The following is a 13,324-nucleotide window of genomic DNA, read 5'->3' as shown; positions in this document are numbered from 1 at the left end:
CCAAAGACCTCCGAGATCTCAAACTCGAAAGGTAAAACAGCACTGTCTTTATTAATTTGTCTTGTCCTTTCATTTGTCTGTTTTACTTTCATTTTCCTTTGTGAGGATGGCCTCTCCGATTTGTAAAGGGTTGTTGAAGCAGGCGCCCTTTCACCACAACCCTGGAGGAACTAGGATATGTCCAAGATCCTCTTGTGGGGCAGGGGTCCTTGGAACCCTGCCACATGGGGCGGGGGTCCTTGGAACCCCACTGTGTGGGGCAGGGGTGGCAGTCCTTGGAACACCACAGTGTGATTTGTGGCACGGAGGTTGGTTCAGTGTTGGGCCAGAACTGACCAAGAGGGTCTCCTAACAGAGGCTCAACTCGCCCACTGTGGCTCTTCTCCTTCTGCTGTGTGGTGTGGGTGTGGAACCCCACCATGACAGTAGTCAGTGGACCAATTTGGGAGATCTCCACTTTGTAAGCTTTTTTTTAGTAATTGTCAGGCCTGCATGTGTTTTGTTTGTACTGTTTATTGTTTTTTGGACTGTACGTCTGACAGGACTGGAAACCATAGGCACCACTCCATCTAGCCCCCTAGACTTACAAAAAGAAACTGAGATACAGGGTACCCCCCGGTTTTTCAGGGAGATAACTTGAAAGAAGAAATGTTTCCTCCACCATATTCTCCTTTCCAGGTCCTTTTGCAAAACCTGAGAATGATCAAGAGGAGGAGGGCGCTATAGAACACTCGGCACCTGCCCTTAACGTTTTTGAGGAGCCAGTCACTCGAAGATGCCGTGGGATCAATCCCCCTTCTAATGCAGCTGTTTTTCCCTTATGCTCCATAGGTCCTGTGGATGTGGATGGTCAACAGCAACTCTAATATTGGCCGTTTTCTACCAGTGATCTATACAATTGGCACACCCAAAATGCCCCCTTTTCTGAGAAACCCCAGGATTTAATTTGTTTGCTTGAATTTGTTCTCTTTACTCATCAGCCCACCTGGGATGATTTTAGTCCACTTTTACAGGTCATTTTTACCACCGAAGAGAGAGACTATATCCAAGAGGCAGCCCGGAAACATATCCCAGGCCCCACAAGAACACCTATTATGGATCCTGCCCTTATCACTGTCTATTTTCCTTAGATCTGACCAACATGGGACTACAATACAGTTGAAAGTAGGGAGCGACACTTCGTCTATCATCAGGCTCTGTTGGCAGGTCTCAAGGAAGAGACTTGCCAACCTACTAATATGGCCAAAGTTTATGATGTTATACAGGGAGGAAGTGAAAGTCCCACAGCATATCTTGAGCAGCTCAGGGAAGCTTTTAGTCAATATACCCGTATGATCTTGAGAACCAGGTGTCGGCTCAGATGATTATGTTTGCCTATATAAATCAAGCTGCACCAGACATAAAGCAGAAGTTGCAGGCTCTAGACAGACTTGGTGAAAAGTCTATTAGGGATCTAGTAGCAACAGCAGAAAAGGTTTACAATAAGAGAGAGAAAGTACCAAAGACAGGAAAGGAAGGACAGAGAATGTGAAATTAGTGTGAAAAGAGTGACCAGGCCAAAGATAAGAGGCCAGACTTGTTGGACTCACCACTATCGCACGCCGAGCATACCTGGTTCACAGACGGCAGCAGTTTCATTTGAGATGGAAAAAGGTATGCTGGTGCAGTAGTCACCACAGACACTGAGATAGTGTGGGCAGAAGAACTCCTCCAGGGAATGTCTGCACAAAGAGAAGAACTAGTGGCACTAACAAAAGCCCTACAGATGGGAAAAGGGAAGAGACTAAACATTTACATGGACAGTCGGTATGCATTTGCCACTGTGTATGTTCATGGAGCCATTTACCAAGAGAGGGGGCTGTCGATAGCCGAGGGAAAGGCTATTAAAAATGAACAAGAAATTTTAAGGCTCATCCGGGCCTTATGGGAACCAGCAAATATTGCCATTATCTACTGTCCTGGACATCAAAAGGTAACTGATTCAATAACCAAAGGAAATAATTTGGCCAATCAGGCAGCTAAGGAGGTGGATCTCCAGCCCAAAGCAGAAGTAGACCCAGGGCCCCAAGCTTTGCCTCCTGAGCCTCAGTACTTCCAAGAAGACTTGGAGTGGATAAAGAAAAGTTCAATGGCCTATAAACCCCCAAACAGAGAAAGAAATAAAGACTGGTGGAAAACTGGTGAGAGAAAACTTATCTTGCCACAAAGATTGGGCAAGAGGATTCTTATGAGAATCCATCGGGTCTCTCACATGGGAACCCGAAGAATGGAGGACTTGTTCCTACATACAGAAGTAAAAATCAGGCAAGGAAATCAACTCATTGAGGACATTGTTAAAAATTTTAAAGCCTGTAAGTTTACCAATGTCCCTAATCAACTGGTTGCAAAAGGAGCTCGCCTCCATGAAGATAGGCCAGGTGTGTATTGGGAAGTAGACTTCACAGAAATTAAAACTGGAAAATTTGGATATAAATATTTGCTAATTTTTGTAGACACCTTTTCAGGATGGGTTAAAACCTACCCAACAAAGCATGAGACTGCACACGTCATATCTAAGAAGATCCTGGAAGAAATCCTACCCAGGTATGGCTTCCCATCCACCATCTGGTAAGACAATGAACCAGCCTTCATCTCAAAAGTAAGTCAGGGAATAGCCTCTGCACTGGGGAGGATTGGAAATTGCAGTGTACTTATAGACCCCAGAGTTCAGGGCAGGTAGAAAGAATGAATCAGACTATAAAAGTGACCTTAACTAAATTGGCCTTTGAGACTGGCGCAGACTGGGTATCACTACTTCCTTTTACCCTGTTTAGAGTAGGAAATTCACCCTATCAGCTTGGCTTTACTCCTTTTGAAATAATGTATGGACACCTTCAACCCATTATCCCTAGCCTTCAGACTGAATTGCTTGCTGATTTGGATGATATTGAATTTCTGTGTAAGCTTGTCTATTTACAGCTGGTGCATAAGAGGATGTGGCCCCAGCTTAGAGCATTATATGATTCTGCTTCTATTCCTACCCCCATTTGTTTAAACCAGGGCACTGGGTGTTTGTTCGAAGGCAAAACCTGAGATCTCTGGAGCCACAGTGGAAGGGACCTTACATGGTTCCACCCTTACATGGTGCTACTGGTGTGTAGCCCTGCTGCTACTGTGGCATTGCTGCTTGGATCCACTGCTCCCACGCTAGACCGGCTGACCCGTTTGCCCTGGACAAGCATGGGGAAACATGGGAAGTCTTACCCAACCAGTCTGCATACACCTCAAGTAAAGAAAAATGAACTGATTGTTATTGGTATAGTTGTTTAATAATATGGCTAACCCGTTCAAGATCAAGAGCTGTTGGAGTTCAGTTTAAGGCTGGAGCCACAAGATTGTGTTCCAGGACCATAAGTCAAGGGGGGAATGAAGGGTTAAAGTTTTGAGGCAGTGACCACTTGTTGCTTATTTCTAGCAGAGCAACACATGGTGGTAATACAAACACCTGGTTGGTTGTGTGACTTTATATATCCTGTAAATCTTTACCTTGGGGCGCTCCTCCTAGGTGCTACTGTGTAGGAGTGTAGGACAAGGCCTGAGATGCAGCACGTTTAAATAAAACGTTACAACAGCTGTAAAGTCTGACTCTCGGTGGTCTTTTTAGTGGGGGTCCTGCGACTGCGGTATAACAATGTTTCCTTTTTCTCTAGTACTCCTCGAAATTTAGACTAAGGGTTTGTGTGGAGAGGCTTCTTGGTGAATCCCTGAGGAAACCACTTGAAGCCTCCTCAGGAGAAAGCCATTCAAGCCAGCTTAGCAGGAGAGTCTCTGAGACTATTATCTCCAATAAACCACCAGAGAACCAGAAGTAGAGCAGTGGCCCAGAGGGTAGAGCTCCAGCTTTGAGAGAGAAAACTGAGCAGGAGATACAATCCAGACAGTCAGGAAAGCCTGGGAATTGCTTATGTCCAATTAACTACCAGCTGGCGGGAAGTGGAGTTGTGGTGGTGGTAGAGCCTCAGCCTTGAGCAAAGCAGCTCAGGAACACATCGGCGCCTGAGTGTAAGCCCTGGGATGGCCACAAAAATTTCAAAAAAAGAAGGCCAAGTTTATGTATCAGTGCCCTAACTACTTATGTGTGTATGTAAATTACCTCCCATAGTGCAAATTCTGCTTTTATTTACTGGTTTATTTTTCAGATATGCTAATTGTGCATACTGCATCATTCTCTTCATTTCAGACCCATTGCTTTTCTCTACCAGGGTTCTAGGCCTGTGTCTTTATATGAGACACACTGAAGCTTTCAGCAGCCTTTATTTACATTTTATCATGAGGGCAATGCAGGAACAATCACAAATCAGGCAGGGGAAGAGAAGATCAGGTCTCTTGGAAGTAACCGGTATTCAGAAAATTAAACTTGAGAAAATAAATGGTAGCATTCTTATGTAAAAACTACCATTAAGAAAAAAGTGAAGGGGCTAGGAATATGTATTAATGAGAGAGTGCTTGCCTAGCATGCAAGAAGGCCTGGGTTCGATTCTTCAGGCACCCATACACAGACAAAACCAGAATATGTGTTGTGGCTCAAGTAGCAGAGTGCTAGAGACAGTGCCCAGGCCTTGAGTTCAACCCAACAACTGGCAAAGAGATAGCTACCTAGACAGGAAGGAAGGTAGATAGATAGAAAGAAAAAAAGAGAAAGAGGGAGGGAGAGAGAGAGAGAGAAAGAAGGAAGGAAAGAAAGAAAGAAAGAAAGAAAGAAAGAAAGAAAGAAAGAAAGAAAGAAAGAAAGAAAGAAAGAAGGAAGGAAGGAAGGAAGGAAGGAAGGAAGGAAGGAAGGAAGGAAGGAAGGAAGGAAGGAAGGAAGGAAGGAAGGAAGGAAGGAAGGAAGGAAGGAAGGAAGGAAGGAAGGAAAGAAGAAAATAAGGAAGAAAGCTGATAGATGAATCTGTTTTTGACATCAGAAGGAAAGAAGGGACCACTTCCCAGTCACGAGTCTTTCTGCAGTGTTCCAGGACTCCAGCATCACCTTCGCACAAACGCAGATCAGGATGACTGTCTCTGTCCCACTTCTCAGGCAGACAAGAGCCCCAGAATCCAGAGGGCAGAGCCAGGTTCTAACTCAGGGGCTTTGAGACAGAAGAGAAATTGCCCTCTTCCTCCTTGGACTGTGGATTTGCATTAATGATGTGGAGAATGTAGTAAGGAGAATGGACTAGCAGAGATAAAAGGGCCTTCAAACCTGAAAAATGGAGAGTCAAAAACCCACACCTTACGACCAGAGAGCAGGGTTTTCTACTCTGTTCCTCTCCTCTTCCCCACTAAACTGGCTCTCTATAGGTAACCTAAAGATAGCCTGAGGGTCCCTTCACCTGAGGAAGGAAATTTAATTAGTCATCCTTTGAAGAGACTGAGAGAAGCCTGACCCTTCTGTAACTCTAACAAATGTTTCAGGTTTCTCCCACTGCTGGCTGTGCCTGGAATGAATGAAGTGGTTTTGCAGCTCACTTCCCTGTTGAGTATGTACATTCTGCTTCCGAATCCTGCAGGCCTAGTTCTCTTCACCTAGCCTGGCTTTTGAAACTCTTTTCTGTGCTTCAAATACAGTGTTACTCTGGAGTTCTTCCTGCTAACAGAGCTAGGGCTTGGATCCTGAGAAGTTCATTTGAACCCTGATTGGGTCAATAATATTTCTATCCTTCTTCTGTAGCTCAAGAACTCCAAAAACATTTAGAGTGCAAGTAACTTCTCATCACCAAGCGAAACACAGGAATTTCTTGAGCATCTGACCTTTCAGAACAGGAAGCCAGAATGTCCTAGATTTCCCTGCCTTGGCTGGTTTCACCCTGTGATAGAGACCTCAGCCTCCTGAGCTAGGGTAATGGGTGTAAGTTACTGGTTCTCTGCTAGGGTCAGAACTGTAATGACATTGACAATACAAGTCAACTGCTTATCACAAAGGGCTTGGGGAGCATATTAAGCCTTTCACCAATGTGCTTTTCAGAACCTTGTGGGATGCAAGTTTATAATGCTAGAATCTGAGAGGCTGGGATTATGGATGTGCTACACTTGAACCTTGAGGTCTGACTCCAATTCTGGTGTACATCAGCATTCATTTTCCAAACCATATTCTCATAAATAGCAAACAGGAAAATTACTTTGATTATCCCTCAGTCTTTTTCCAGTGTGTGTCTCAAACTGAAGCCTGGGCGCTGTCCGTGAGCCCTTCAGCTCAAGGCAAACACTCTACCACTTGACCCACAGTGACACATGGGGTTTTTTGATGGTTCATTGGAGGTAAGAGTATAACAGGCTTTCCTTCCCTAGGCTGTCTTCAAACTGTGATCTTAAGATCTCAGCCTCCTGAGAAAGTAGTTTTCTTGAGCCACTGGAATCTGGCGTATTGTTTTGGCCAGACCTGGGGCTTCAAATTAGGGCCTGAGCTTTGAGCTTCTTTTTCTAAATGCTAGCACTCTACCACTTGAACCACACCACAGCTTCTGGCTTTTTCTGAGTACGTGGCACTGAGGATTCAAACCCTGGCATTCAAGCATGCTGAGTAAGCTCTCTACCACTAACCTACAGTTCCAGCCCCAACCTTACGATTTTATCCCTCAACTTGCCTATCCACAAGAAAAGGCTTTTGAGTATAAATCATCTAAACAAATCCCTATAGGAAGTTGTCCAAGATAAATAAGACAAAGCTCATACTAGGGACATAGTCTAACCATGTGATGACTTGACAAATGCCTCGATTTAATTATATATCATGTTTCAACACTTAATAAAGTATTAATGAAAAATGAGCATGAATCAATGTACTAAATTATTGTGTATAATTTTATAATATATGTACACAACATACTAAATATTATGTGTATAATAATACTAAATAAATAAACAATTAAATGAATAAAAAATTAAATACAAAAATAATCATAATATGAAATAAACATACATATGTACCTATATATCTTATATTACACATGTATACAAATATTTTTTTCAATTGCAGGGCCTTAATTCAAGCCCTGGGAACACTAGCTTGAAAATCTTTCCCTCAAGGACAAGGAGCTTAGCCTTCACCCAAGGTGCAAAAGAGTTACTTAGACAGTGAGCTCAAATCCCAGCAATGGCAGAAATATTGGACCCAGTTCCAAGACAGTGACTTAATTTTTGTAACAGAAACAGTTACGTTTATTCAGTTCCATACTGAACACTGAAAAAAATCATTGTAGAATTTTGTACAGCTATTCAGACATTCATCCCTTACCCCCAAAGTGCTTCTTGAGCACTACATAATTTTTTGTATGTTTTTCATTTAAAAATGTTGTACAGGGGTGTCACAGTTACATGAGCAAAGTAATGAGTACATTTCCTATTGAGCATTGTTGCCTCCTCGTTTGTTTTTCCCCTACCATCCCTTCCCTCCCATCTTCACAACTAACTTCCCTGCTGAGGTTAGTGACTTAATTATTTATTTTTGGCTTGGCATGGGGTTTGAACTCAAGTAACGGCAACTCTGAGCCTTCTGTCATATTGCTACGGATTCATCAAGACTGTGAGTTCAAATCCCAGGCTAGGAAAGAAAACTGGAAGAAATTCCAAACCAAGGAGCTTAATTATTTCAATTTAGTTAGTTAGTTGGTTAATTAATGAATTAATTAGTTAATTAATTTTGCCAACCAAGGGGCTTGAACTCAGGTCATGACAACTCTGACTCAGCTTCACTCTCCCTAGGATGGGGTGCAGCCTCGAGACCCAAAGCTGATCCTGGGACCCTAGGCACAGAGGGTTTGCAGGAAGAAAAACAAAGCACAACAGCACAAAAAGTGGGGAGCTGTAGAGGGCTCAGGGTTTTACAAGTTTTTCTTTGCATGGTGACCATCCTGGGTCTGAATGACATGGTTTCAAAGTGGACCTGGCCTACTGTTTCTGACGGCTGGCAGGCTATCAGGGAAGCCATAAGCCAACATGTCAACATATGCTCTGGGTTCAAATCCTAATCCTTACACACTAATGGCCTGAGATCACAAGAGATTCATGCCTATGCATAAGAATACAGATTGAAAGAGTAGTTCATGCATTTGTCTAGCCTAAAATTGGATGCAATAATCCTAGGATGTTGATTGACATTAATTAATAGTTTATTAAGCATGAAAAGAATAATATTTTTTCAATGAAGATATAATAAATACCTAAAAGTGGGTAGGAACGTAGTAGATGTCATTCAGTCATAGATAAACAGCTCTGGAACTATTTAACAATATATATTTATTTGTATACCACCTTCTGCCTATCCATGTATTGCTGTTTTGGCCAAACTTGGGGCTTGATCTCAGTGCATGGTAACCACCTGATAGCTTAATAGGCTAGAGGCTTCTGTGCTCACACTCATCCAATCATGAATTGGGCCTGCTAGGCCCTGATTTCAGATCCCAGCACTGCCAAAAATTTAATCTTTGAGTAAGAAGCCGAGTGTGATATATGTTTTCCTTTTCTGGGAGAGTCCAGGGTGTCAGGCATGATGGAGAAAACATCTACAAATCTAGATGGTATGTGATATGATGTAAACAATGTAATAAATGGTATAGGTGTCATGAAAGTCAATGAAATAAATCGTAAATAAATGAATAAAAAAGAAATAAAATGAATGACCACACTAAACGTAATGTGGACTGAACATCTGTATAGAAGTATAAATCCTACCACACCAAACACGGTATCTACTGACCATCTGTATGGAAGTATAAATCCTATCTTTAAAATGTATATACGGAGTATGTTTTCCATGACTGAGGCTTGAATTCAGCCCACCTCCATGAGAAAGCAATGGCAGAAAATCCTGAGATACAGGAAAAGTCATGGAATGCGATTGATATCATCGAATAAGTAGTTAATGCATGATATGACTAGGAAATGATAGGCAAGACTCATGGGGTATCACTTATTTGTAAAGCAGTGTTGATTAAGCATGACAATACATCACAGTCATGAAATGAAGGCATCTGGAAAGATCCAAAAATCAGTAGACACATGGTAGATTGGATTCCATCACAGGTTATCATCTCTCCTACTCTATACAATTGTGTACTTATTTGCATACTACCTTCAACTTATGAATGGATGACTGCTGTGTGCCCTTCCCCCACACCCTCTCCTGGGGGTCCATCTCAGGTCCTGGGAACGGCCTTACTCCTTAGTGGCTCACAGACTGCTGTGCTCACATGGACCCATTCGTCAATTGGGTCTGCTGGTCCCCGAGTTGAGATCCCAGCAGTGCCAAAAGATTCATCCTGATGTCAGAAGCAAATTGTTGCACCTGTGTTCCTTTCCTGTGCAAGTCCTGGGTCTCAGCTAGGATGGAGAATGCAGGGGCCACCCTGTGGCCACGGAAATAGGTTGTTATCATGTGAGACCAGTTATACCTGTCATCATATACTGAAGAAAATACACAATACATCCATGAATAGCATACAGAATAGAATAACTACACTAAATGCTAAATGCACAGTGCAGTCCACACATAGCTTTGAATATATATCCCATGTTTAAATGATGCATTCAGGACAATTGTGCCGCCCCCTGGTGCTCGATCTCTGTTCCTGAGAACCAACCAGCTCCTTAGTGGCTCACAGTCTGTTGTGATCACGTGGACCCATTGGGCAGTTGGGCCTCCTAGGCCCAAAGTTCAAATCCCAGCACTGCCAAAATTCACCCTGATGTGAGAAGCCAGTCATTGCACCAGTTTTCCTGTGCTGTGAAAGTCCTGGGTCTCAGCTAGGATGGAGAATGTATACGAAACTCTATACTCATGGGAATAGTTTGTCATCCAGGTCACCACAGTTATATCTGTTATCCTATAGTCAAGAAAATACACAACACATCAATGAATAAGACACAAAATAAAAGAATGACTACACCGAATGCAAGATGCTGCCCATCCATGTATGGAAATATAGATCTTCTGTTTAAATGATGAATTTATGACTATATTGGCCCCAACAAGAGCTTCATCTCAGGTCCTAGGAATGGCCTCCCTCCTTAGTGCCTCACAGGCTGGTGTGTTCACCATGACCCATTCACCAATTGAGCCTGCTAGGCCTTGAGTTCAAATCCCAACACTGCCAAATGATTTACCTTGATATGAGAAGCCAATCGATCCACCTGTTTTCCTGTCCAATGAAAGTACTGGGTCTCAACGAGGATGGAGAATTCTATATAGACAACTCTATAACCATTCGAATGGGTTGTTATCCATGTCAGCATAGTTATATCTATCACCATACTCAATAAAATACACAATACATCCATGAATAAGAAACAAAATAAAAAGAATAACTACACTGAATGCAAGATGCATACCACACTTGTAGGTAAAGAGAGATCCTATGTTTTAAAAAGGCAGGCTTGTTATTTTGTCCCATGCTGGGGCTTCAAATCAGGCCCTGGACCAGGCCTGACATTGTAGTCTTCAAGGATGGTGAGATTTTCCTTCCCCTAAAGTGCAACAGAGCTACCCAGACCTCAGTTCAAATCCAAACACTGACAAAAGATTCATTCTGTTGTCAGAAGCCAGTCGTTGAACATGTTTTCCTCTCCTGTGAAAGTCCTGAGCTTCCACTAGGATGTAGAATGTATAGGCCACCCTATAAATATGGGAACAGGTTGTCATCCATGTCCGCATAGTTATACCTGTCACCATACTCAGTAACATGCACAATAATTCCATGAATTCGACACAAATTAAGAAGTGCACTGAATGCAAGATGCTGTCCACACATGTATGTAAATATAGACGCTATGTTTAAATTATGAATTCATGACTATCTGGACCTCCCTGGGACTTGATGTCAGGTCTTGGGAAGGGCCTATCTGCTTTGTTGCTCACAAGCTGGTGTCCTCACCTTGACACTTTCCCCAATTGGGCCTGATAGGCTCTGAGTTCAAATCCCAACACTGCCAAAAGATGAATCCTGATGTGAGAAGCCCATCGATTCACCTATTTTCCTGTCCTGTGAGAGTCCTGAGTCACAGCTTGGATGGAGAATGCATAGGAAACCCTATAGCCAGGGCAATAGGTTGTCTTCCATGTAAGCACTGTTATATTTGTTACCTTACTCAGTAAAATACACAATACTTACATAAGAAAGAAAATGAGGAGAAAAAGTACTCCAAAGGCAAGATGCTGTCCAAACATATATGTAAATATTGATCCTATGTTTTGATTATTAATTTATGACTATCGTGACCCACACTGGGGATCAATGTCAGATCCTGGGAATGGCCTAACTCCTTTGTTGCTCACAGGCTGGTGTGGTCACTTTGAACAATTCACCAATTGGTCCTGCTAGGCCCTGAGTTCAGATCCCAGCACTACCAACAATTGGATCATGCAGTAAGAAACCCAGTGTGAAACTTTTTTCCTTTTCTCTGAGAGCCCTGGGTGTAAGGCATGATGGAGAACATGTCTACAAATTTAGATTCCATGTGATAGGATGTCATCAATATAATAAAGGGAATGGGTGTCATCATAGTAAAATCAATGGTAAATAAATGAATAAAACAAAAAGTACAAGGAACAACCACACCAAACGTGTATGGACTGAACATCCATAGGTAAGTACAAACCCTGCATTTTCAATGTATATAAATAGTATGTTTTCCAAGGCTGGGGCTTGAATTTTGGCTTAGAGTACAGGCCTGATTTTCTTATCTTCAAGTACGGTGAGCTTGCCCTTCTAACACAGTGCTGCAGATTTACCCAGAACTTGAGTTCAAATCCAAAGCCTGGCAGAATAAATGGGGTGAATTGCAAGCCAGGGAGCTAATTTCTTTTAATTATTTTTTGCTCAGTAGGGGGTTTGAACTCAGGTTGTGGTAACTCTGCCTCAGCTTCGACACCCTATGCTGGGGTGCAGCCACTGAACATACAGTAGATCCTGAGATCCTAGACCCCCAAGCCTTGTGTGGCAAAAATGTACAGAAAAAATGCAGCGAGATGGCCTTTTTATGTTTTCTTCCTTTGCACGGTGACCCTCCTGAGTCTGAATGACACTGTTGCAAAGGGTACTTCACCTTGCATTGCTGAAGGTTGTCAGACTATTGAGGAAGTCATAGGTCCACGTGGCAATGTAGGCCTTGATTTCAATCCTAGTCCTGACACCAATCAATGGCAGGAGATACTAAGAGACTCGTTCCCATCCATGGGAATAACAAGGTAATATTATCAATGTCACAGTTGAATGAGTTGATGGTGAATGATGCTCCTATAAAATTAGACAGCATCATTTCAGAAGACTGATTTTATTTAATATTTATGAAGCATTAAAATAATACTATTACTTACAGAATGTAATAATTTCAGGATATTGATTGATTTACTTAATAGTTTGTTAAGAATGAAAACAATAACATTAATTATATGGAGGCATTATAAATACCCAAGAATTGGTAGGAATGTAGTCTATATAACCAAATAATGTATAGACATCTCTGGCACTCTATAAAGATATATATTTATTAGTGTACTACCATCTGGATGTCAATCTCTTCTTATTTTGTCAACCGCTGGGACTCGATCTCAGGTACTCAGAACTGTCTGTCAGCTCAATTTGCCACAGGATGCCAGGCTGAGACTCACCCATTCATGAATTGGACCTTGTAGGCTGTGAGTTCAGATGCCAGCACTCCCAAAAAATGAATCATGTAGTAAGAAGTTGATGCTGACACGTTTTCCTTTCCTGTGAAAGTCCTGGGTGTCAGGAAGGATGTGCAATACATATGCAAACCTATATCCTATGTAATCAATGTAATCACTGTTCTATGAGTCATAATAGTCAATAAAATGAGAAGTCAATACATGAATAAAACAAAAAATAAAATAAATAACTACACTGAATGCAATATAGAATCAACATATGTATATAAATATAAATCATATATTTAAAATGTACAAAAATAGGATGTTTTCTAGTGGTGGGCATCGATTTCAGGACTAAGGAAGAGACTTTGAATTTCTTGAATTCAAGGAGGCAAGTTTCTGTAGAGAGCTGCGAGAGGCCGCACCTGGAAGATGGCGCCAGTTTTCGCCCTCTGCCTTCCCGATGGCGAGTGCTCTCTGTGGTTAACAACTCCTTATATGGCTAAGGCAAAGAATCTGGCTTGCTTCCGTGCACCTGAACCTATTGGTGGTTCTCACGTGGCGTATCAGGGTTGGTTACCCAGCGGGTACTTAAGGCTGTGGGGAATTCTCCCCAGGGTTGGGGACAGAAGATTGCTCAAAGGTCCTGAATAAACTGCAGAGAGAAGAGTTCGGTGTCGTGTCTCCCTTGGTGGTCGAGGC

Source organism: Dipodomys merriami, unplaced genomic scaffold (genome assembly GCF_024711535.1).
Source record: "Dipodomys merriami isolate MVZ:Mamm:240054 unplaced genomic scaffold, mDipMer1.0.p SCAF_219, whole genome shotgun sequence".
NCBI lineage: Eukaryota > Metazoa > Chordata > Mammalia > Rodentia > Heteromyidae > Dipodomys > Dipodomys merriami.
This window is presented reverse-complemented; position numbering follows the sequence as displayed.